Source organism: Choloepus didactylus, chromosome 7, assembly GCF_015220235.1.
Source record: "Choloepus didactylus isolate mChoDid1 chromosome 7, mChoDid1.pri, whole genome shotgun sequence".
Taxonomy (NCBI): Eukaryota; Metazoa; Chordata; class Mammalia; order Pilosa; family Megalonychidae; genus Choloepus; species Choloepus didactylus.
In genome coordinates this window covers 126,331,834-126,358,191 of record NC_051313.1, presented here as the reverse complement: position 1 = coordinate 126,358,191, position 26,358 = coordinate 126,331,834, and the positions used below count along the sequence as shown (strand labels likewise).

Genomic DNA, 26,358 nt, shown 5'->3' with positions numbered 1-26,358 from the left:
GAATTTTTGTTTTGGTTTGTTTTTCCTTTTTCAGCACCAGATCCCTTGAAAAATCGAATGAAAGTTTGGCAAACTCTCCAGTAGAAACCATCCCAGGAATGACATTTGGGGGAGGGAAAATCAGAATTTGTGGCCATGATCCCAGGATAAGAGCCCTAAGAATCAATCCTTAATTGATACTTCTTTCTGAAATTGCTCCCCGGAGTTGTGAAACGGCAATAACATTGAGTAGAAATTAATCATTGCCCTACTCAGATCCAATCACCCTCATTTTCCAGACTGTTTTATAACCACGAATTTTGAGTCCGGATCTCGCCCTTTCCCCTCTGCAGAGGCCAAGCCCAGGGTACCCATTCTGTGAGCCTCAGTCCTCTGCGGGCTCCGGGGCGCTCTCGGGCTGCCGTGAGCCGGCGGCGCGGGAATACGGCGCACCTGACACCCGAAGGGAAGGCAACACCTATTGGCGACTTCTAGCCCAGCCACTCCCACCCCTGCCCAGACTTCTCACTGATGGGCCTCTTGCCCCGGGGTACGCGAGCCTCAGAAAGGGAGCGACGACCCTAGCAACTGTGTTTCTATCACATCTTAACCACTTTTCGGAGTCTTCTGAAGGCAAAGTCCTTTGGGTTTTTTTTGTTGTTTTTTTCCCCTCGTAGCTTTTCCACTCCAGTTCCTTGTTGGTGCATGTGGAAGCTAAACATCTTCAGGTCTCCTCCAGATGTCTCTCAATTATCGCCTGAACATCATTTAATTGGAGGCTGGTAAATTGCTGAGAATAAAACTTAGGTTAGAGCGCTTGAGGGAGTGTCCTCGTCGGGACGAGGTGGCCGAGTGGTTAAGGCGATGGACTGCTAATCCATTGTGCTCTGCACGCGTGGGTTCGAATCCCACCTTCGTCGTTAGTCAGTGATGTTTTAGCCTGGCGTCCATCTACACCAACCCAGAAATCTGCTGTGGGCTCTTATCTTAACTTCTGCCTTCGTCTCTGAGTTCTTCCCCACCCCCACCCCCACCCCCGTCCCACATGTTAGAGCACATTTTGCCAGACACGCCTTTAATTTTACTTTATCTAATATTGATATTTAGCACACTTTAGACTCCTTGAAAAGGCTTTGTTTTCAACCAACTGATATTGTGAGTCGGATCCTTCACAAGATCCATTTAATAAGTTTCTAAATATAAGAAGAAGGAAGTGGACAGGTATAGAGAATAGTGAGAGGGAAGCAGGGATAGAGAGAGAATAAAAGTAGCCCAAAGCAGTTAACAAAAAGGGGATAGTTTGGTCTTTCCAGTTTAGTATTGTGAAAAGTAAAATGAAATCTTATGAAGGAGGTGAGATTAGCAGGAAAAAAAAAACACGCAGCAAGACACAAACAATTTCAATAGTGAGATACTCAAGAACAAGTCTACTGGAAATAAACAAACTTATGGCACTTAGGGATGGAACAGGGGGTTAAATGGTAATTTTAAAGTTGGGGTAAATTATTTTCAAGCAACAACCACAACATCCCCCCAAATTTACTGTGCTTATCATCAGATGATTACATCCATGAATCCTTTATATACAAGCAGGAAGAAACAAAATTCCTCATTTGTTTTCAGTTAAAATCAGTCTTTTTCATGATCATTTAAATAGCTGTGTAATAGTCAATGGAGTGGTCAATACTATATCCTACTGTAGCCATTCTTCTATCTTTAAAATTTTGGTTTCTAGGAGAATTAACTAGTCAAAGGCTTTGATCTCTTTATGGATCTTTTAATAATGGACCAATTTTGTTTGAAATTTGTTGTTTCTTTTTATAATGTCACCATTAATGCTTGAGTGATCCAGATTCTTTAGCATCGATAGGCAATCTAGTTTTGCAAGTAAGTATTTTATATTTACATAATAGAATTTGTGTTATATATTTACAGACATTTGAGATTTATGGAGTTAGGATGATGCTTGTAGTTATTTTTTTCCCAAATATTGTATTCCAAATACATTGTCATCTGCTCTAAACCTATTATCCTTAAGATAATAAGGGTAAAATATTATCTCAAAATATTTTATTATGGCAATTTTAAAATACATTGAAATTAGAGACAATATTATAAAAATGTCACATACGCATGTCAGAGCTTCAACAGTCCCTGCATATGAGCTCATCCTTAGGTCTCCCTGTCTGCGTTTCTCAGTTCCTCTCTGGGGAAACTATTCTGTCATCAGGAAACTCAAATTAGGTACCACCTAAAAACCTCAAAGGCCTGCTTTGGTTATCTATGAGTTATTTATGAGAGAACCTGGTCAATGGGAATAGCAATGTGGAAAAATGAAAAATTACATTTCATAGTCCCTCTTGAAGAGATGAGTGGTCCTGTGACATAGTTGAACCCATTAGAACGTAAAGAAAATGGGCAAGTTTTGCTTTTATAAGTGCTGTTCCTTCTGTGTTTTCCCTTCTTTTGTCTTCTTTCTTCTTACTACTGGTAACCTGGTGGTGAAAGAGCCATCTTAAACACATGAGAATTGAAGCCACTTCTAGAGGTTAGCAGAATTGAGAATGAGAAGATGACCAGGTCCCTCTAGCTTTCAATGATCTCTTGTGTCAGTTCAGGGCTGCCAGTCACCAGGTTTGTTTTAATGAGAATAGACCTTGACATGCTTATGCTACTCATTCTTGATATATTTTCTTTTACACACAGCATAACAGAACTAATGGTTATTTCAAACTTTCTTACTGAAGGGAAGAATGAAACAAACATTTTCTCAAGTCTTACTGAGACTTGAGAAAACATTCAGGCAGAATTCCATCTCTGTGAATCAGTACAAATGGGCCAAAGATTGCCTACCCAAGCATTAGAAAGTCTCAGATATTTAACATTATGGAATTATTTTCTAAGAAGGAATTTAGGTAAAAGAAATATTACAATCTGTCCAATAAAAGAAAAGAAAACAAAGCATGAGAAGAAGACTTCAAGTGGCTTTCATCTCTGGGGGAGTTTGGAGAGAAACTTGGAGTGTTGAAGGTAGAAGGGCATACTTGTGGTGACTGTGGAGAAGAAATATCAGGAAGCCACTGGCCCAGCCCATGACACACTGAAACAGGCCATCTCATAGGACCACAAGAGCAAGGAAAATCCATCTTATTATCTTCCTTTCTTGTAGAAAATAAATTATCACTTTTACTAATTTGTGATCTGGTCATGCTGATATTTGTGATATGATACACTAAGTTCACACTTATCAAGGAACTGAGAATCCAAAAGAAGAGGAAAAAAGGGAAGGATATGCCTTGCATTCCTTGGCTTGAGCCTCAGCCATGTGGAGGTTCTGGGCCTGATGACGATAGCCTGGACCACAGTGACAAGACTGTTGGTACAGACTGAAAGACCCCAAGCCACCCTCCCCAGATAAACAGCAATTTTACAGCCAATATCATCTATAGGATGTTTCTCAAAACAAATCTTCCATTGTCTTTGGCACTCCTTTGGAAAATAGTATCATAATATTTGTGAAAGCCAAGTAGAAAAGAATAAGGTGTAAAGATTTCTTCTCAGTGTCCAAGAAGAAAATGTACATATAAGTCACAAAAACAAAGATATTCCCCACAATGCTAGGAGGATTGCTCCCTTGATGATGTTCAAAACCATTTCTTACTTCATGGGCAGAAAAACTTTGGCTCCAGCAAATACCTTTTGAAAATAGCACCAGTACTCCGCAAAGAATATTTCATATCATTCTGCTTTTCTCATGATACAGAACAGTGAAAGGTGAACCAGGAGTCATGATATACATAAAGCAGCAGATTTTTGTCTAAAGAACTCTATTCCTTTCTCTGTGTCTGAGTCTATGTGGCCTCAAATGCCATCTATGAGATGAAGAGACAAACATCTAAATTTGGAATCCAGATTTTTTTTTTTCTGAGCTTCATACGAGCAAAATCAACCTGTTTGCTAATTGAGCCACCTCGTCAAGTGAGCTCACAGCCCTCCCTACTACGTGGGACTCAACTCCCATGGGTATAAATCTCCCTGGCAACACAGGATATGACTCCCGGGGATGAATCTGGACCCGGCATTGTGGGATTGAGAATATCTTTTTAACCAAAAAGGGGATGCAAAATGATACAAAATAATTTCAGTGGCTGAGAGATTTCAAATGGAGTCGAGAGGTCACTCTGGTGGACATTCTTATGCACTATATAGATAACACTTCTTAGCTTTTAATGTTTTGGAATAGCTAGAAGTAAATACCTGAAACTGCCAAACTCCAACCCAGTAGTCTGGACTCCTGAAGATGACTGTGTAATAATGTAGATTACAAGGGGTGACAGTGTGATTGTGAAAAGCTTGTGGCTCACACTCCCTTTATCTAGTGTATGGATGGATGAGTAGAAAAATGGGGACAAAAAATAAATGACAAATAGGGTAGGATGGGGGGATGGTTTGGGTGTTCTTTTTTTACTTTTATTTTTTATTCTTATTCTGATTCTTTCTGATGTAAGGAAAATGTTTAGAAATAGACTGTGGTGATGAATGCATAACTATATGATCGTACTATGAACAGTTGATTGTATACCATGGATGATTGTATGGTATGTGAATATATTTCAATAAAACTGAATTAAAAAAATCAACCTGCTTGTTCAACTCCTTATATCTGGATATTTTCAATCTCACACATGCTGAATGGAACTAAAAATTCTCGAACTTGAATTTCCTCCCGGGTTTTCTACTTCTATCTATGATATTCCCATCAGCCAATTTGAAAAACCGGAGGTTCATCCTCAACCCCTCTAGCCTCTCTACATCCCACATACAAACACCTATCAAATCCTGTTGTTTCCACTTCTTTAGCATCTCTCAAATCTATCCACTTTTCATTTTTCATAGTGCTCCTTCTTCTGCTCAATATACATTTCGATTAGTATGACAATTTCCTCATTTGCCTCATGCTTCCAGTTTTTACAATCTTTGACACATACACCTTAATACTTTCAGAGTCATCTTTCAAAATCACAAACTGATTCTATGAATTCATGGTTTACAAGTCTTCAATGGGTTTTCCTAGTCCTCAACATCAGGTCAAACTGGATAGGCCTTCACAATAGAAGGCTGTGCCAGTTTGAATGTTTTATGTCCCCCAAACACCATTATCTTTGACGTAATCTTGTGGGGCAGACATATTAGTGGGGATTAAGTTGGACATGAGAGACATTTTAAAGATGGCCATTGAAAGCAGACTCTTGCTCCGGAGAAGCTAAGAGAGGACAAATACCCCAAGTGCAACTAAGAGTGACATTTTTGAGGAACTGCAGCCTAGGGAGGAACATCTGGGAGAAAGCCATTTTGAAACCAGAACTTTGGAGCAGACACCAGCCTTGTGCCTTCCCAGCTAACAGAGGTTTTCTGGACACCATTGGCCATACTCCAGTGAAGGTACCCAATTGCTGATGTGTTACCTTGGACACTTTATGGCCTTAAGACTGTAACTATCTAACCAAATAACCCCCCTTTTATAAAAGCCAATCCATCTCTGGTGTTTTGCATTCCAGCAGCATTAGCAAACTAGAACAGATTTTGGTACTGGAGAAGTGGGGTGCTGGTGCTGCTGAGTTTGCAAATACCAAACATGTTGGAATGGCTTTTTAAATGGATTAGGGGGAGATTCTGGAAGAATTGTGAGGAGCTTGATAGAAAAGGCCTAAACTGCTTTGAAGAGACTGTTTATGGAAATATGGACTCTAAAGATACTTCTGACGAGGACTTGAACAGAAATGATGAATGTGTTGTTGTGAACTGGAAGAAAGGCGATCCTTGTTTTAAAGTGGCAGAGAATTTGGCAAAACTGAGTCCTGGTGACAGATGGAAGGAAAAATTTGAAACCAACAACCTGGAATACTTAGCTGAGGAGATCTCCAGACTACGTGTGGAGAATGTACCCTGGCTTCTCCTTGCAGCTTATAGTAAAATGTGAGCACAGAGAGATAAACTGAGAACTGAACTCTGAGGTTCAAAGAAACCAGAAGCTGATGGCTTGGAAAATTACAGGTCTCCAGGGGGTGGAATCCCAGAAGCTACAGCCCAATGTGAGGATGTAACCAAACATGGAACCCAGCTGCCATTTCAGTACAAGCCAAGATTGGAAAAGGAGTTAAGCAGAAAGGATTTGTGGAAAGTCCTATTGTCTGACGGCTTTGACCCCTGTGTGCTATGTGCAAAGCCAACAGAATTTTTGTGAGATCTTTATAGACAGAGCCATTGCCATTCTGGACTGGAGGATACAGACAAGGAAAAAATTGAAGGAAAAATTTCTTCAAAGACAGAGCCATGGAGGTTGAAGTCTGGAGTCAAGAGGCCTTGGGCTGGGAGAGCAGAGCAGCCCACACACATGGAAAGGGTGAGTTTGCCCTGGAGGTCGAGGGCGGGCCTTCCACCTCAATGCTCAGGAAATGTTCTGCCACCCCAAGCCCCAAAGAGGGTGGAGCACATTCCCAGGGAATTGGGGAGAGCCTGGCTGCCACCACACTGTTCTAAAGGGGTTGAGCATGTGCCCCAGAGATGGAAGGGAATCCGGGTGCTGCCCCAATGTTTGAGGAGGGTGGGGCCAAGAAGGTGGATATGTTGGAGAACTCACCCCAGCTTTTGGAGAGAAAAGTGCTGCCAAAAAGGCCCTTAGGGAGACTTCCACTCTCTCAAGCCTCAAGGATGCAGCCTCGTTCTGTTAATCACTCTCAGACTTTGAAATCTAATGGAATTTGTCCTGCGGGTTTTAGGAACTGTTTTGGTCCTGTTAACCCTGTTTTCCTTACTGTTTCTCCTTATGGCAATGGGAATGTTTATCCTATGAATGTCCCTCCTTTGTATATTGGAAACACATAACTTGTTCTAAGTTCACAGATCCAAAGCTAAAGGAGAATTATGCCTTAGGACTGATCACACCTATAATTGATTTTGATGGGATCTTGTACTTAATATTGTTACTGAAATGATTTAAATTTCTGTGATATTGTTGTGGGATGAATGTATTTTGTATATGGAAAGATAATGTCATTTTGCGGTCCAGGGGGTGGAATGTGCCAGTTTGAATGTATAATGTCCCCCAAGCACCACTATCTTTGATGTAATCTTGTATGGGCAGACCTATCAGAGTTAATTAGATTGCATTTCTTTGAGTGTTTCAATGGAGATGTGCCCCACCCAACTGTGGGTGATGACTCTGATTGGATAGTTTTCATGGAGTTGTTACCCCACCCATTCAGGGTGGGTCTAAATTAAATCACTGGAGCCATATAAATGAGCTGGCAAACAGAAGGAACTCAGTGCAGCTGAGAGTGACACTTTGAAGAGGAGCTACAGCCAAGAGGGACACTTTGAAAAAAGCACAGGAGCTGCAGATGAGAGACATTTTGAAGATGGCCGTTGAAAGCAGACTCTTGCTCCGGAGAAGCTAAGAGAGGACAAATACCCCAAGTGCAACTAAGAGTGACATTTTTGAGGAACTGCAGCCTAGAGAGGAATGTCCTGGGAGAAAGCCATTTTGAAACCAGAACTTTGGAGCAGACACCAGCCACGTGCCTTCCTAGCTAACAGAGGTTTTCCAGACACCATTGGCCATGCACCAGTGAAGGTACCCTATTGCTGATGTGTTAACTTGGACACTTTATGGCCTTAAGACTGTAACTGTCTAACCAAATAAACCCCCTTTTATAAAAGCCAATCCGTCTCTGGTGTTTTGCATTCTGGCAGCATTAGCAAACTAGATAGAGGCCAACTGTTAAAACCTACTCAACCAAATGCTGCCAGGAGCAGACATTTTCATGGCCTAAGAACTATAAATTCTAAGTTAATAAATCCCCATTGTAAAAGCCAATCCATTTCTGGTATATTGCATTTTGGCAACTTTATCAAACCATAACACTGGGTTTAGGTCAGAAAACTTGATAATAAAATAGTGCTTTGCTTTCCTTTCATGAGTTTCTCCTGTGTGTACTTCCTTTCTGAACAGGTGTCTTGCATTTCCTGGGGCCTCTGAGTGTGATACTCACCTAGCATTTTCTGTGTTTTAGATACTGTTTTAAGTACTTAGATATATTGACTCATTTAATCCTCATGGCAATCCTATGAAGATAATATTAATATCATCATTTTAAAAGAGGAAATTGAAGGACAGGGAGGTTAAGTGACTGTCCAAGTGGTCATACAGCTGGTAAGTTACAGAACCAGGATTCATGAAACCTGGTTCCCAATTCCATGCATATAATCACTGCATCATCCATCAGGAAGTCCTATTAGCTTTACACCCAGATATCCAAAATGCAAACGTTTCTCACCACCTCCATTGCAACATGTTGTATTCTCATAACAGCTCAGTATCTAATTTCCCTCCCTCTATGCTTGCCTGCAGCCATGTTTCATCCTTCACACAGCAGCCTGCATAATCTTTCTAAATTATCCATCCTGCATTTTCCCATTTGCTAATGCTGCCATTTCGCAAAACACCAGAAATGGGTTGGCCTTTGTAAAAGGGGTTTATTTGGTTACAAAGTTACAATCTTAAAGCCATAAAGTGTCCAAGACAAGGCATCAATGATAGGGTACCTTCACTGGAGAAAGGCCATCGGCATCCGGAAAATCTCTGTCACCTGGGAAGGCACGTGGCTGGTATCTGCTTGCTTCCAGGTTGCGTTTCAAAACGGCATTCTCCAAAATGTCAGTGTCAGCTTTTAATGGCCATCTCCAAAATGTTTCTCTCAGCTGCAGCACCTCCTTCTTTCTGTGAACACTTTTATAGGACTCCAGTGATTCAATTAAGACCCAACCTGAATAGGTGGGGTAACACCTCCATGGAAATTATCCAATCAGAGGTCTCACCCACAGTTGATTGAGTCACATCTCCATGGAAACAATCAAAGGATTCCAACCTAATCAACACTAATACATCTGCCCCCACAAGATTGCTCAAAGAACATGGCATTTTGGGGGACATAATACATCCAAACTGGCACACTGTACTTAAGCATCTTCACTTCCTAAAACAACCAAAATAAACAACTTATTACCATTAGAATCTGGTCCCTGCTTACCTCTCTGACTTCATCTCCTTCAACCATCTTTGCTGTGCTCTTACAGGCCTCTTTTTCTTTTCAAATACTTTAAGCTTATTTCTAGCTGTGCTTTTCACCTGCTGTTTCTTTAGCTGACAGAAAGCTTTCCCCAGACAATCATGAAGCTGCTGTTTCTGTTTAGAACTCAACTCAGATACCACCCTTTCACAGAGGCCTGCTCTGATTACTACAGCTAAAATAACTTCAAGTCTCATTATAGCATTTATGAGTACTAGAACATATATTTAAATATCTTTTTATTGTATTTTTACCAGCAATAGAATTTAAATTTCTTAAGGATAAGAACCATCTGTTTTTTTCACTGCTGTATCTTTAGCTCCTAAAATATTTGTTGATTATTAGCTGTTTACTACCTGAAACCTTTGATGTTTCAATTTAATCTAAGTGCCTTAGCATTTAGTATTTGTGTGTTTGCTCTCTTGTGGTGACTTACAAGAAAATTTGCTTTTTTCCTCAGATTTGATCTATTATTATAACATACTCGTAACCTAGACATAGTCTTTATTGAAATACACACTAAGAAAAATATGTGCTTCAGTATGTTCACATAAAACAAAGAAGGCATTTTAAGAGGTCACATCTTTTATTACTTCTAAAGTAGCTCAATCACATATGAGTAGGTACACAGAGGTTACTGAAAGAAATGGTTTGTGAAAAATACGTTGTTTTAGAATGTACCCTAGATAAGAAGCGTCTTGTAATGTACCTGGGATGATGGCATCAGTCATATTTATGCTTTGGCAAAGGACTTCATGCCCACATATTTCAGCAGAATCTGGAAGCTTCATGTTCTTATAGGAGCTAGCAGATAGGTCAAAGTTAAGAACACAGCTTGGAATAATTTAGACCTAAGTTAATATACCAGCCCTGCTTCTTACTAGCCAGGTAACTTGAGCCACAGTTCCTCTGTAAAATGAGCATATTTAACTTAAATGTTAGGGATTTTATGAGCACCAAAAGAGATTAGCTCTTTTGGTCCTCATAAAAGAGTAAAATGTTCTCATCTGGCAGTAGTTTGGATTGGTAAATGGTAGTTATTATTTCCTTTATCCATAGTAGTAATTGTTGTTTTTCCACACTTATTATGGTTACATAAAACTTTTCCAAGTCTTGGACATTAAAAACAATAATAAGACACCGTATATATACTTCAAATGTTGCCAACAGAGTGTAGAGATACATGGCAACATATGGGAAATTGCCAAACTGATAACGCTTTGAGTAGATACTACACTTCTGTTTAGGTTCACACAGCTACTATTTCTAAACAGAGATATGTCTCTAAGAGAATTCCACTTGTGATCATCCCTGAATTATATTATTTCTTTTAAAACTTTCTTATTTCTTTATTTTGGTAGTGGTTTCTCATATGTAGGACTAACTCTCAGAAAATGTGTTTTTTCCCAAAGTTTCCCAAAATTTTTATTTTGGAAATATTAAAGCTACAGAAAAATGGAGAGTTCATTGAATACCCATATTCTTTTACCTAGATTCACCAATGTAGACATTTGGCAAAATTTGCTTTCCCTCCTCCTCTCAGACTTATTTTTTTGCTGAGCCATTTAAAGGTAAGCTGCTTACCTCATGAAACTTCATCCCTAAGAAATTTAGCATATATGATATTATCTAACATATTGCTTAATGTTCATATTTCCACACTGTTCCTAAAATGTTCTTTAGGGTTTATGTTGTCAGGAACCAATCAGGGATAACATATTATTGGGTCTTTCATTCTTAATATAAAATAGTCCCCCTATTATTCTTTTGTCTTTTATGACCTTGATACTTTTGAAGAATTCAAGCCAGATGCCTTGCCGAATGCCTCCACAGTCTGCATTTGTCTGATTGTTTCAAACATCTTTGATAAGAGCACTACACAGGTGATGCAGTGTTCATTGCATCAATCAAGAGCTGGACACTGCCAGTTTATGGTCATGCTCTATTTAACCACTTGGTAAATGTGATATCTGGCAGAGCTGAGCTTTCTATTGCTAAAGTAACACTTAAGTAATCTCCGAGGTGACACTTTGAGATCATTTAATAGTATATTTTGTTTAATAAAGAAAGAGTAAAAACAGTCTACTTGCATGTACATTATGTAAGAATTGTTTGTGAAAAAACTTAATTATATCTACACACACATATATACCAACTAGGTCAACAGTGTAAAACATATCTTTTAGTGGGTTGCACTTAAACCATTTGAAAGCTTCCAGTTTCATCTGGTGTTGGAGAGCATATTTACAGCCCTTGAGGTTAGAGTGAGATGCATCAGTCTGGTTCTTAGAGGAGAGTCCTGGGCCGGTTACCACTAGAGCATCTTGCTCTTTTGTCTTATAAGATCACTCTGCTCAGCTCTATCTAATATCATGCTGGTGAAGAATGAAGGGTACAATGTGTCCCACTATATCCTTAACACAAAATTGGTTCCTACTCATACCTTTCCAGCCATTTCACTGATTTTCCCATCTCTCAGGTGTTCTTTAATTTTTTTGTACATGAACACATTGAACTTGCCTAGTCAGTATTAAGAGTTGGAGCTAAGGACACAAGCCACAGCTTTTGGGGCACACCTCTGACAAGGGAAACATAAAGGTGTTGGGTTGAGGTGTATGGCAGGTATCATGATTTTTATATGATGGGGCAGCAGGGTAGGATCCCATTCCCTGTTGGGGATAGACTTTACATGCTTATGATGTCACTAAACCTTCCAGCCAATAGGAAGACAGAGAGGGACCACAGGGTTCTACTCTTGAGAAGGCTAGGAGAGTGGGCCTCAGTGTTAAAAGAGCTCTAGAAAGCATAGTGTAACCAAAGGATGAAAGCTGAAAGAGAATATTTTTGGAGAGCAGAAAAGGAAAGAAGGTTAAAAGAAGAAATAAGAGACCTGGTAAGCTGGGAACATTAACAGAAGCAGAAGGAAAAGAAAAGTTGTGATTTGAGAGTAGAGATGATGCAGAGAAATGCTGAGGCTTCAGGGTATCTGAAAAGTTTTACTTCTTTTGACAAAGCCAAGGAATGTATTTGGCATGTTTTATGGTTAACAGATATTCTGTTAACAGATATTTGCTGAGATCTCCCTACATGTAAAGCACTGTGCTTAATATGGTGGGAGGTTAAGAAGGACTGTTGTCCTCTAGGGACTTCCAATTTAGGTGAAGAGACAAGATATATACCCAGGGAAAGCTCAGTAACCATACAAGACTTCAGATGATTGTGTACAAGAAAGTGGTCCAGAAAAGAAGTGGAGATCAGAGGTGAGAAATCTCAGGCCTCGCTGGGGTAGGGGAAGCTGTGTCAGTCTGTGGCCTGGAGAGAATTTGTTTAGGGTACCAGGAGGAAGGGGAGCCCTACAAAGCTGAGTATGAGCAAAGGCATGGAGGCTGGACTTGTGCAGGCATTAAGAATGGAAAGAAATCGCAAAAGAACTGAGGAAATCTAATTCCTCCCCCCACAAACACCTTTTTCTTTTCAGTCAGTGCCCTTTTGTGTAAAATGTGGGATAATTAGACCATATCGCATTCTAATCCTCATCTGCGCTTTCACTGGCTCTGCTCTTCTGTGGTGGGCGTTCAGCCTCTCCACCTGGGTGAAGATAGAAATCACAGGCAGTTCCCAAGTCCTGTTTAGTGCTCTCTTTGCAATTTGCAGTGATGACATCACATGTTGGATTCCTCCATCAAAATCAAGTAAGTTCTGGCCTTGAAAGGAGGGCTAGCTCCAACCCTGTACTTTCCAAGAATTCTCAACCTCTTTTTCTGCCCCAGAACACCTGAAGGAAACAATTGTACTCCCATCAGTAACAGTGGCTCATTTTAGAAGTAGTTCTTAACCAAGAGATCAGGCCACTCTAGGGATACCATTCCAGGTAGAATCACTGTTATAGATCTTTTTGCAACATCCTTCTCCCTCCATCCCCAAGTTTCCCACCAATTGCTGTAGGTTCCTACCTTAAGTCTCTGCCCTGCCTTTTTAGTACTCTGGGGATTCAGACCCAGGAAGGAAGGGGACCCTGGAGAGAGCTGCTGGCCTCTCTTCCCTCTCCTTCCCTAATTCAGACTACTTCATACTTGGTCGAATTTTCATGATCAGCGCCCTTCTTCTCTCCTTCTTCCTGAGCTTTACTCTCCTGGCCTTCCCTCAGCTACTCCCTGATACCTGGAAACATTACTTTGTCTCCACGATCACCTTCATCACCACAGGTAAGGGACAGGAGGAAGGGGATGCCCTCAACTGTCTTGGTTCCGGGCTAGGGTGCTGCTCCATTGGACATAGCCTCTTGGAAACTGTTCGGGGGCTGCTAAGGAGGAGGAGAACCCAATGAAATTAAAATGAAAGAAACAGAGTTGCGGGAGATAAAAGGACAACTTAAGGTCTTGGGAATTAGCCCTTAGGCCACAGACGAAGCTAACTAGAAGGGATATTGCCCTTTTCTTTTTTGAGTAACAGGTATCTTTGTATTCCTTGCACTACTGCTGCACTCGCTGCATATTTTGGGAGCGACTGAGTTACACAAGGAAGCAAAAATCACCTTTCTCTACCCCTATTACATCCTTTCATGCAGCGCCACACTGTTTCTCTTATCCGGTGAGTGTTCTTGAGTCTTTGTGAGTTGAGGTTGGGGCAGGTCCTGAATCCAGAAAAACCATACCTATGGGTTTCACTGTTTCCCTTGAGCACTGTTAGTTTTTAGGCATGCTTTTGGTACAGTGACTTCTCATTTGCTCATTGCAGCTGCTCCTGCTGTATAATGTTAAAATTTTACCTTCCTAGAAGGCAGAGAATCTCTCATACATTTTGTAAGAACCATGTGTTGGAGAAGGGAGGAAATTTGTAAGAGATTGTAGTAAAGTGAGGGGTAGGGTAAAGAAATGGAATTGACAGAGTAACCTGCACATTATATGTCCCTAGAACACCTTCTCAATTGTTAAGCCTATTTGAAAACTGTAAATTTCTTAGTAAATGCCAGATGTATTCATCATTATCATCTTCAACATCATCCTTCTTTCCTCAGGAACGCTCTGCTTCTTCAGCTCCCATCACTGTTGGCTTCAGTGTGTTTTACCGCGACCAATCCAGGTGAAACCCAGGGAAACATCAGTGACTCATGGGAACCTAAGAACAAACACAGCGAGTAAATTGAGTAGAGATGGCTAGCCCAATCTCAGTAGTAATGACAAAGCTAACTTCAGTACAGATGCCATATCTAGCCCATAAATCAAGACTTAGCAGCCATGTACACTGTTGCATAACTAGTGTGTAAGACTGGAAAGAGTTGGCCTGTTCATTCTCTTTGTTCAGATATGGATTGGGGGCCCAGGAACTTAGGTTTTCAAGAGAGAGGATAGAGTTAGGGTGCAGGGAGGGAAGTGGGTGAGTCTGCTTTGGCTGTTAGGGACTTGGAATGAAAACTTCCTTCTCATCTTGAAGACTCCCTACACCCACCAACCTCCTCACTGCTATTCCTGGCCCCCTGATTGTAGTTTTCTAACATCAACAAAGCTCTGTCCCCACGTATGAAGTCTGAGTTTTGATAAAAATTCACTGCCCTCTGGGATTTTGTTGAGTAGAATCTTTTCACCACTGTATTATTCAGAATTCTCAGTTGTGGGTAACAAAACCTAACTCAACTACCTTAAACAAACAACAACAAAATAAATTTATTGGAAAGATTCAAATAGACTTGAAAGTAGTTCTGGTGGAAGTAGGGTACCCAGGAGACTTTGGGGATTAGAACCTGGAGCTTATAGCCTTCAGTACATTCTCCCCCTCTCACTTTACCTTTTTTTTGGAGGCGTCATTCTCCCAGAGAAGAGGTAAAGTGACATGATCTCTGGCAGTTCTGGGAAGAGGACAGGGTGGGTTTCTCTCCTAACTTCAGTGTATGAAATCTAGAGAAGAGCTCTAACTGGCCACATTTGGGTTGTGTCTCGGTCCTGTCTATGGTCAGGGGCATGAGTCTGTTACCAGAGAAAGCTGGAGGAAGATGGTGGGAGAAAGAGGCATGAGTACTATTAAAACAGCTGGTAGTGACCATAATTACAGTGTCTGTGCTTTGGTAGAGATTTTTTTCCTTCTGATGTCTGACTTCATGAGGACAGGCAAAAAGTGCTAATATCAGTGACAAGGAGATACAGAATATGGAGGTCTTAGAAATCAGATTTAATTTTCTTGTAGGAACTGAAGTCAGAATTATTAAAGTGTAATTCTGCCATTTCTACTAGTTGGATCAGAGATTCAAGCGATTCATTTTTAACCATAAATATGAAGGGGGAATTTTAGGTTTGTCAGGAATAAGAAAAAGAATGTTGAGATTGAGTTATGAATCTTAGTGGAGCATAAGGAAACTACAGAATTGGGTCAACAAATTTTAATTGAGTGAAACATATGTAATGATGACTATATTTTTAAAGAAAAAAATAGCACTAGACTATTTGTATTCAAACTTTTAAAGCTGACAGAGCAGGTTAGAAATTGTAATTTGGGTTCAAAAATTCAATGCAAAAGACCAAGCTACAAAAATGCCTTGTTAGGGGAAATGTGATCATTACTTGAAGGAAATAAGGTTGCTAGAGATGTGAGTCATATGTATTGTGCAACTAACAGACCAGGAAAGTGGCAGAAAAGCCAACTGAAAAATGTGTAAACCCTGCTATAGATACGTTAGGAACAAAATAGGAAGGATTGGAATATTTTAAGACAAGTGGCAACATTGATGTTATTGTAATCTCTGATAATTGATATATTCCTTCCAAGCCTCCTCTTTTTTAACCATTCAGTGAAGATTAATGGAATTTTCTGATGCATAAATTTTAGCACTATCCTAAATCCACCCCCTACCACTACCTTTCTCATTGCTTCCCATGAATTATTACAGCGTGTCTGTTCGACTTCAACCAGACCTCTGTTCCCTTCTCTGAACCTTCCTCCCACCCTCTGGGCCTTTGTCACCTGGGCCCAGACTGGGATATGGCTCCTCCCCCACTGCAGTCCAGCTGTACAGCACAGCCAGAATTGATCTTCCTAAAATACAGAGCTGGAGAACGTTCTTAAAAATCTTCTTTGTCTTCATCTTGCCCGAAGGATAAACTCCTTATCTGGATAGATAAAAATGTTGATAAGCTGGCACCAACCTATCTTCTAAAATGTTTTAGTTTTTCAAATATTGTGACACATCATACATGACATAAATTATTTTAAAAAGTATATATACAGTTTGAAGGACAAAAATGAACCACCAGGTTTAGAAAATAATGTTCAATTATTGTGGAAACTGCTCATATACACTATCAACCTGCCTTTCCAGCCACTCTTCCGGCTCTTTCAGTTCCTCTTCCCCAAGCCAATTCAAGCTGTATTCTACCGCAGGGAACTGCTTTCCCCAGATTTGCCAGGCACCTTTTATAACTTTCCATCTTTGCACATTCTGAACCCTCTAGCTCTCTATTTCCTTCTTCACAAGGTCAACTTTGTTTCTTCTTCAAGTTTCCAATGTGATGTCATGGAGAACTCTCCCTGCCTTCCCTTCCAGAGCTAATTTTCTGCTTCTGTGCCACTAGAGCATCCTCTTATTTCTGGGATAGCACTCTGTTTTATCATATTTTATAAGTTTATGTTTGTCTCCCTAACTAGGTGTTAGTTCCTCAAGGAATAGAAAGTAAGACTTATCTTTGAAACCTTAGGGTGTCACATTGTGCTTGGTAAATGAATATTTGGTAAATGTCTTTTGAGTTACTGAGGTTAAGCTTTAAAAGATTGGGAAGGAGTTAGACACTATTATTAATGAAGACTGCCTTTTACTGACAGCATAATGTCCAACAGGCACTTCATTTGCATTGTCTCATTTAATCTTCACAACAACCCTGCAAAGTAAGTATCCTTATTTTGCAGATGTGATAACAGAGTGATTGAAGAAATTAGGTGATTCATCCAAATTCATAAAGTTAATAAAAGGCAGTCAAGATTTGAACTTAGTTCTATCTCTAAGCCTGCTCTTTTCTCTCCATGTCAAGTTTTTTTTTCTGCATAAACAGTGACAAAAACATACAGTAAAAGTTAAGACAGAAAATGTAAACTCTGGTTATACTGGACATGAACAGATGGCCTCATCCTGATGATGAAATAAACTGAAAACATCAACTGCTATTGAACAAGCTGTAAAAATAAGCCTGGGAACCAGTAAGAGTTTGATCTCTTATAGACAAATGTAGGCAGCATAAATGACTGATTTCCTGAGTCAAGAATTTAAGACTCTTACCCTGTCCTGCAGAGGCAAATTGAGGCAGCCTTTTCAGGCCAAGCTTCAGATGTCTGAACCATGATGCATATGTTTGTCTCTGGGACTTCAGCTTCAAAAGTTATGGTGTCATTTTACTATGTGGTAATTAAGATCTGAGAAGTATGGTATCACTAATAGCCATGTTTATACAAGCCTGATTTATGATATGTCATAACGTAGAATTAATGTCATGGTTCTCATCATTAATAGTCAATACAAGCTGTAGGTTAAATTACTTCTATGATGGTTAGATGTGGAAATCTAGTTATAGCCTCATGTTTATTAATATTATGGATAGAGCTCAAAATTCTAAAAAAAAAAAACATTTCATTTTCAATAGAGGGATGGCATAGGGTATAGAAACTTCTACTGTTTGCCTACACCTAGTCACCAATACCCCCATGCATTCCTCGTTTCCAACAGAAAAATTATTTTATTCACATAACTACCTCTACACTGCCCTATTCTTTAGAGGAGTTGGGCCCCATTCTCAGCTCCAGAGGCTGATTTATGATTGATCTAATTTATCTTAGTGGTCCTATTCTTAGCAATAATTGGTTAAGGCGAAGATATGTGATACAAATCTAGCCTTTGAGAAGTGTGGGAAAATCTAGGGAGCACATAGGAGAGGTTGTCCTCTCAACAAAAGGTGCAAGGAAGAGGTTTGTTTTTCTTCTGAACTTTGTCTTGAGATTGTGAGAGTTTGAGGTGCTGCAGGGGAACCAGCAGGGAGGATGAGGCACATGTGTTGAAGATGGCAGGGGACAAAGATTCGAAGAACTTCGGTCCTGATGACATCATGGAGCCCTGGAATTAACCAATGATGTAACCTCCCTACCCTCTAGACTTAAGGTTATGTGTGTTAATAAATTCACTTTGTTTACAGCTGGGTGTTGTTTTAATTGTGGATCTGTTGCTGAAAGTTTCCTGTTACTGGGGAATGGATCTTTGGGCTAAAGATTTCATAAATAAGTTTTAAAAGTCTTATAGGTAAACTCCTTCTGATCACTGTAATTGTAAAAAACTAAAAACCAACCATAAAAATGGTATGAAAAATGTGGGCCTGCTGTGCACTTGGCTAACTGAGCTTTTTCATACCAGCAGAGTAGACATGCTCTTCACTGTCAGCCCCTAGTTCCAGCCCAACCCTGCTATTCATCCTTCACTGCCTTAGTGGACACTTGCCCATCTCCACCTCCAAGGAGCCTCAAAGCTATATTCAGGAAACTAGGACGCTACTACTGTAGATAGCTGTCCACTGAGCTTCCACTTAAACACTTAGGTTGGGACCACAGACCTGTGATGCTTACCTAACCATAAGTTAAATGTTTTCCTGATGCTTGCAGGCATTTTTCCTACTCAATCCATGACTCATGCATGCAGAATTTTAATGCAGATTTAGTTATTGTAGCCACTGGGGTGTTGCTCTCAAGGAATATACAATCTAGTGGGGAAGGCAGGTGAGCAGGCAGCTGTTTACAACACAGTGTGATGCTACAATTGAGATGTGTGCCCTGTGCCCTGGGAGTACAGGAAGGAACACAGTCTAACCTGGAGAAAGAATTAATAGCCCGATTCGGTTTACGAGTGTTTTGGTTTTCCCATTTGTTCATTCTAGTCCCTGAATGCTAGTCCCATTAAATCCTGAAAGGATTCCTTCCTTTCTCGGACAGCTAAGCCTTAAAAAAAACTCGGCCATCTGCTGCTGCCAGGGCCCTCACCACGAAGCCAAGGACATAAGACTGGCAGGAAATTGAGCTAATAAGATTCGAAGGAAGATAACAAATCTTTATGTTCTCTCAGCTAGGAAGCTGTTGGGAGGGAAGCAGAATGGACATAAACCACACCCAGCAGATCATATAAAAGTGCAAGAGCTTCGTAAAGATTAATTAGTGACGCTGAACACTCACGGGCTAGGTAGGGTAGGGCCAGTGGCAGGGCCAGTGGCGCAATGGATAACGCGTCTGACTACGGATCAGAAGATTCCAGGTTCGACTCCTGGCTGGCTCGAGGGCTTTTTATGCCTTCATAGTTGGTTTTCTATCAATCACCACAAAGGTGAGAAAGAAGGGAAAGCAAGAAAACCTTACGAAGGAATAAAATAAAAATCTGATGCATCTCCAGTATACCAGAATCTTCCATGCCGGTTTTCTTTGGTTGTTTTGTTTTGTTTTGTTTTTTGCATTAAAATGTCTCCCCCTTTGAGAACTCTGGGCTATATGTTTTAAAGCTCTCTCCCAAGAATTAACACAATCCTCAGCGAATCCTGTTTCATTCTCTCCAATGTTAAGCTGTCCAAGTTCACACCATTAAAAACTTCAACCATTTCATAACGAAAAGAGGAAGGAAACTTAACCCGGGGAAGGCAAAACGCACCCGTATCTTAAATCCGGTGGAAAAAATAACCACAAGTGAAGAGAAGCACCTTGAGAGCGATGAAACCTTCAGGTAGGTAGCACCGGGACGTCTGGATCCTGTTGCTTCCAAGTGTCTGGAGGGTGGTATGGGGATCAGCAAGAAGGAGGGAGCCTCCCAAAATTTAACTTGACACTGCTCCGCAAGCATCTACAGACATCGAGCCAATGCTGCGCAGACGCCCCCAGCGCGCCTCCAGCGCTCCCAGCTTGGCCGGGGCTCCCGGACTCCACCCGGACCAGTCAGCGCGGTCGCTGCCTGGAGCGCTAGTCCTCACCGGGAGAGAGACGCCTCTTGCGGGTCACGGGCGCACATGCGGGCCATTCAGCGCGCAGCAGAGGTGCACAGGACAGAATTCCGCTGTATGGAGGGAAGGGTTTTTCTATCCCGGTCGCCTGAAAAAGTACTTAGGAATTTGCATTAGCTTTCCCTTCCTCTTTTCAAACTGATCCGTACCAGACCCCAGGGCGTGGTTATGCTTCATTCTGTCTTGAGATTCTGACTGGGCCCTGTTAACGGCCGGCTCTAACTAACTGAACCTACCTGACACAGTGATCAGCTCTCTAAAGCGACTCCCTTAGCGGCGAATAATTGTGCTCCCAAGTCTCGTTTTGTTTTCCTCGAGTTCATTACGAAAGCAAGAAGGTTTTATCATACTTTGAAACTTTGCAGAAAGAAAGTTCAAATGTCACCTGATTAGTGACGTTTCACGTGATAACCTCGATTAAAATGCAACCTACCCGTTTATATCCCACCTCCTGGCCGGTCGCTATCACTACCGTCCTGCTTTATTTAGCTCCATAATACCTCGGCTACCCTCAGACCCTGAGTGGAGGCGAACTTTGGTCTTCCAAAGACAAAACAAACCGAAACACGCGCATTCAGACCCCTGCTCGTGGATTCTCGTCCAATTCCGATTTTCCCGAAAGAGGGGTATTTTGATTCTCCCATCAACGTATGCTTGCTGCGCCAAGTCCGCTATTCGTAAAAGGTACTGTGGGAGTATAGGTTTTCTTAATGTGTATGTTGATCCGAATTTATTTTCTCTTGAAACAGATCAGTCAATTGATGTTTTGTGCACAGAAAAATGAACTCGCCTTGAATCCCATTAAGATCTTCAGATTAAAAGACTAACCCTCTGACTGCTCAACGGATCGCTCTACCACACGCGATTGTTACAGAAAGCTTCGAAATTAAGACCTAATTCCTCCTTCGTGCGCTGTGCTGCTTTATGGAATGCCATTTCCCCGTGTACAGAGAAATTGTGGAATGCCATTTCAGTTCCTCGTACCCACGGGCCGGGGGATCAGCTCCATCTAGCGACCACCCATTCCCTGAATCCCAGGAACGCTGTCTTTGCGAGGCTTGAGCCTTTCAAATGAAATTTTGTTGAACTCCACTGTACTGACCTATTAGAGATGTTAAGCATCACTTCTTAGACCTGGCTTTCTCACTCAACTCTCAGCACTTTTTCCCTGTTGAAATCATCCTGAAATAAGCTATGGTTCAACCTAAAATCATGTAAGAACAAGCTTTTGCTTGTAGAGTGTTTCTGAACACTTTCTCAGAGCATCCAAGGCCCTTCATGAGGAGGGCTGACTGTCTTCTGGATTCACTCCCGAAATTCTATCCCATTCATCATCTAGGCAAATTAAGTCATTATTAATTCATATTCATCACATAATATTTCACTTTTCTGAGACATTTCATGCTCCTGAACCATCCTTGGGTAAGACAGCTTGATGGCTCCTCATCCTTAAAATGTAATTGTAGGCACTGCCTTGAGGGCAGATGGAAAGAGAAGGGGGAGGGAGGTTGAAGGATAATGGATGGAGGAAACATGTCACCTACTTTCCCCTTCCTTCTCTAGTTCTAAACAGCCAGTGCTCAGAAAGAAAGAGCAGAAGCTTTCCTTTGCATATCTTCTGAATAGAACAAAAGTCCATTAAAGCTTTAGTTTCCAGAGGAGGGAAGAAGAAGAGAAATATGCCCAGCCTCATGGTGTTCAAACTGTCAAATGCTAAGGACAAGGAGAAAGTTCTGGAAGCTACAACAGAAAAGCAATGTGTTATGTACAAGGGAGTCCCAATTAGATTAAGTTCTGATTTCTCATCAAAAACTATGGAGGCAAGAAAGTAGTGGGGTGAAATACTTAAAGTGCTGAGAGAAAACAATTTCCAACCATGAATTTTATATCCAACAAGATTTTCTTTCAAAAATGAGGAAGAGATTAAGACATACTTAGATAAACAAAAGCTAAGGAAGTTCATTACCACTAAACAAGCCCTACCAGGAAGGCAAAAGGGAGGTCTTCAGACTGAGATGAAAAGACACTAGATAGTGGATAAAATGGCACGAAGAAATGATGAATTCCAGTAATGACAACCATATGGGTAATTATAAATGCCAGTACTATTGTATTGTATTTTTTGTATGTAATTCCACTTCTCACTTCTTACAGATGCCAAAATGCAATGCATAAAAATTAATGATAAAATGTATTTTTGGACATTCAATGTACAAAGATATAATTTGTAACAAATACAAAAGAGCTGAGGGGATGTGGGTATAGGAACAGTGTTTATGCTATTGAAATTAAGTTCATAGCAAAACAAAAATGATTGGTATACATTTAGGATGTTAAATTTTAACCCCATGGAAGCCACAAAGAATATATATGAAAGATACATCCAGAAAAAAATGATAAGCAATTCAATATGGTACAACACAAAAATAAATAAATAAATAAATAAATAAATAAATAAATAAATAAATATGAGAGCACATGTAAGGATCAGAAAAGATATGAGACTTACAAAGACTAAATAGCAAAATGGCAGAAGAAAGTTCTGCATTATCAGTAGTTACTTTAAATGTAATTGGATTAAGCCCTCCAGTGAAAAGATAGAATAGATTAAAATGCGTGGCTCAATTCTATGCTGTTTACAAGAGGTTTGCCTTAAATTCACAGATATAAGTAGGTTGAAAGTGAAAGGATGGAAAAAATATACCATGCAAGTAGTAACCAAAAGGGAGCTGGGTAGCCATACTACTATCAGACAAATAGACTTTAAAGTCAAAAAGTGTTGCATGGGACAAAGAATGTCATTATATACTGACAAAAGGGTCAATTCAACAAGAAGACTTAACAATTATAAATATACATGAACTGAACAGCAGAGCCCCAAAATATATGAAGCAAATATTGACAGACATGAAGGGAGAAATATATGTCCTACATTAATAGTAGGAGACTTTAATACACCACTTTTAATAATGGATAGAACACCTAGACAGAAGATCAATAAGGAAATAAAAGACTTGAATGATACTCTAAACCAACTAGACCAATCTGATATATATAGAACACTTCATCCAACAGCAGCAGAATACACATTCTTCTCTAGTGCACATGGATCATTCTCCAGGAAAGATTAAATATTAGGTCACAAAACAAGTGTCAATACCTTAAAAAATGTTACAGTGTATATTATACACTGCATATTCTCTGGCCACAATGTAATGAATCTAGAAATCAGTAACAGGGAAAACTGGAAAATCCACAAATATGTGAACATCAAACAATGTACTGTTAAACAACCAATGGGTAAAAGAAGAAATCACAAGAGAAATTAGGAAATATCTTGAGGTGAATGAAAATGAAAGCAGAACATAACAAAATTTATGGGATTCAGAAAAGGCTATACTGAGAGGGAAATGCATAGCTCTAAATGTTTACACTAAAAAAGAAGAAAGGTCTCAAAACAGAGACCTAACCTCAAAACTGGAGGAGCTAGAAAAAAAGAGCAAACTAAACCCAAAATGAGCAGAAGGAAGGAAATAACAAGGATTAGAGTGGAGATAAATGAAATAGAGAATAAAAAACAATAGACTCAACAAAATCAAAAGTTGGTTATTTGAAAAGATCAGCAAAATTGACAAACTTGCTGCTAAATTGACAAAAAAAAATGGGAGTACATATTTACTAACATCAGAAATGAAAAGTGGGACATTATTACCAATCACAAAGAAATAAAAAGATTATAAGAGGATAGTGTAAAACAACTGTATGCCAACAAATTAGGTAACCTTTATGAAATAAGTAAATTCCTAGAAACACACTAACTACTTCCATTGACCCAAGAAGAAATAGAAAATCTCAACAAGCCAAAAATTAGTTGAGATTGAATCAGAAATAAAAAACCTCCCAAGAAAGCAAGCCCAGGACCAGATGGTTTCACAGAGGAATTTTACCAAACATTCCAAAAAGAATTAATACCAATCTTGCTTAAATGATTCCAAAAAATTGAAGAGGAGGGGACACTCCTAACTTATTCTATGAGGTCAACATCACTTAATACCAAAGCCAGATAAAGATACTACAAGAAAAGAAAATTACAGACTAATATTTCTTTTCAATACAGATACTTAAAATCCTCAACAAAAACTAGCAAATTGAATCCAATGGCATATTAAAAGAATTATAACCCATGATCAAGTGGGATTTATCCCAGATGTGCAAGGGAGGTTCAACATAAAATCAATTAATGTAATATTCAACATTAACAGAATAAAGGGAAAAAGCAGAGGATCATCTTAATTGATGCACAAAAGACATTTGACAAATACAGTACCCTTTCTTGATAAAAATGCTTAGAAGACTAGGAGTAGAAGGAAACTTCCTCAATATGATAAACAGCATATATGAAAAACCCATACCTAACTTCATATTTAATGGTGAAAGACTGAAAGCATTCCCTCTAAGATCAGGAACAAGACAAGGATGCCCACTGTCACCATTATTCAACATAGTACTGGAAGTTCTAGCCAGAGCAATTAGGCAAGAAAAAGAAATAAAAAGCATCCAAATTGGAAAGAAAGAAGTAAAACTTCCCCTATTTGCAGAAAATCCTGAAAAATCCACAACAAAGCTCCTAGAGCTAACAAATGAATTCATCAAAATGAAGGGGTACCAGATGAAAACCTAAAAATCAGTAGTGTTTCCATATATTAGTGTTGAATAATTGGAAGAAGAAATCAAGAGAAAACTCCCCTTATAATAACATCTAAACAAACAAAATATCTAGGAGTAAATTTTACCAAAGATATAAAGGAACTGTACACAGAAAACTACAAAATATTGCTAAAAGAAATCAAAGGAGTCCTCAATAAATGGAAAGACATTCTGTGTTCATGCATTGGAAGACTAAATATTGTTAAGATGTCAATTCTACTCAAAGCAACTTACAGATTCAAGGCATTCCCAATCAAAATTCTAACAGGTTTCTTTGCAAAAACAGAAAAACCAATCATTGAGTGTATATGGAAGGGTAAGGGGCCCCCAAAAGTCAAAGCCATCTTGAAAAGGAATAATGAAGTTGGAGGACTCACACACTTTGCAATCTTAAAACTTATTACAAAGCCATAGTAATCAAAACAGCATGGTTTCTGGCACAAGGACAGACATATAGACAAATGGTTCAGAAGTCAACCCTCACATTTATGGCCAACTGATTTTTGACAGGTGTGCCAAGTCCCCTCCACTAGGAAAGAATAGTCTCTTTAACGAATGGTGCTGGGAAAACTGGATGTTCATATGCAAAAGAATGAAAGTGAACCCTACCTCCATCACACTGTGTACAAAAATGAACTCAAAACTCCTAGAAGGAAACATGGGGAAGCACCTTCAAGACCTTATGTCAGGCAATGGTTTCTTAGACTTTACACCCAAAGCACAAGCAACAAAAGAAAAAATAGATAAATGGGACCTCATCAAAATTAAAAACCTTTGTATATCAAAGGACATTATCATGAAAGTAAACAACAACCAACACAATGGGAGAAAATATTTTGTAACCATTTATCTGATAAAAGTTTAATATCCAGGATCAATAAGGAAATACTACAACTCAACAACAAAAAGTGATTAAGAAATGGGCAATTAAGAAAGGGCAAAAGACTTGAATGGACATTTCTTCAAAGAAGATATACAAATGGCAAAAAAAAAAAGCACATGAAAAGATGCCCAACGTCATTAGTCATTAGGGAATGCACACTAAAACCACAATGAGAAACCATTTCCCACCCACTAGAATGGCTACTATTAAAAAAACAGAAAATTACAAGTGTTGGATAGGCAATGGAGAAATAGGACCCCATTGTTGGTGGGAATGTAAAATGGTGCACCTGCTGTGGAAAACAGTTTGGTGGCTCCTCAGAGAGCTAAAGATAGAATTATCATATGACCTGGCAATCCCACTACTAGATAAATACCCAAAAGAATTGAAAGCAGGGACTCAAACAGCTATTTGCACACCAATGTTGATGGTGGCATTATTCACATTTGCCAAAAGGTGGAAGCAACCTATGCGTCTATTAACTGGTGAATGGATAAACAAATGTGGTATATACACTGTGCCGGTTTGAATGTATTGTGTCCCCCAATTGCCATTATCTTTGTAATCTTGTGGGGAAGATGTTTGGTGCTGGTTAGATTTGCTTGGAATGTGCCCCACCCAGCTGTGGGTGATGATTTTGATGAGATGTTCCCATGGA

The 26,358-nt window shown here is 39.7% G+C and overlaps 2 non-coding genes and 1 pseudogene across 2 annotated transcripts; 2 read left to right on the top strand and 1 right to left on the bottom strand.

Annotated features, from left to right (window-relative positions):
• The first annotated feature begins 817 nt into the window (after positions 1-817).
• On the top strand, positions 818-899 carry TRNAS-GCU. The gene has a single exon. It is a non-coding gene; the product is annotated as a tRNA-Ser (tRNA).
• A 1,991-nt stretch (positions 900-2,890) lies between these two features.
• Positions 2,891-9,898, bottom strand: LOC119540801 (annotated as a pseudogene).
• A 9,427-nt stretch (positions 9,899-19,325) lies between these two features.
• Positions 19,326-19,398, top strand: TRNAR-ACG. Its single transcript has one exon. It is a non-coding gene; the product is annotated as a tRNA-Arg (tRNA).
• Positions 19,399-26,358: the final 6,960 nt, after the last annotated feature.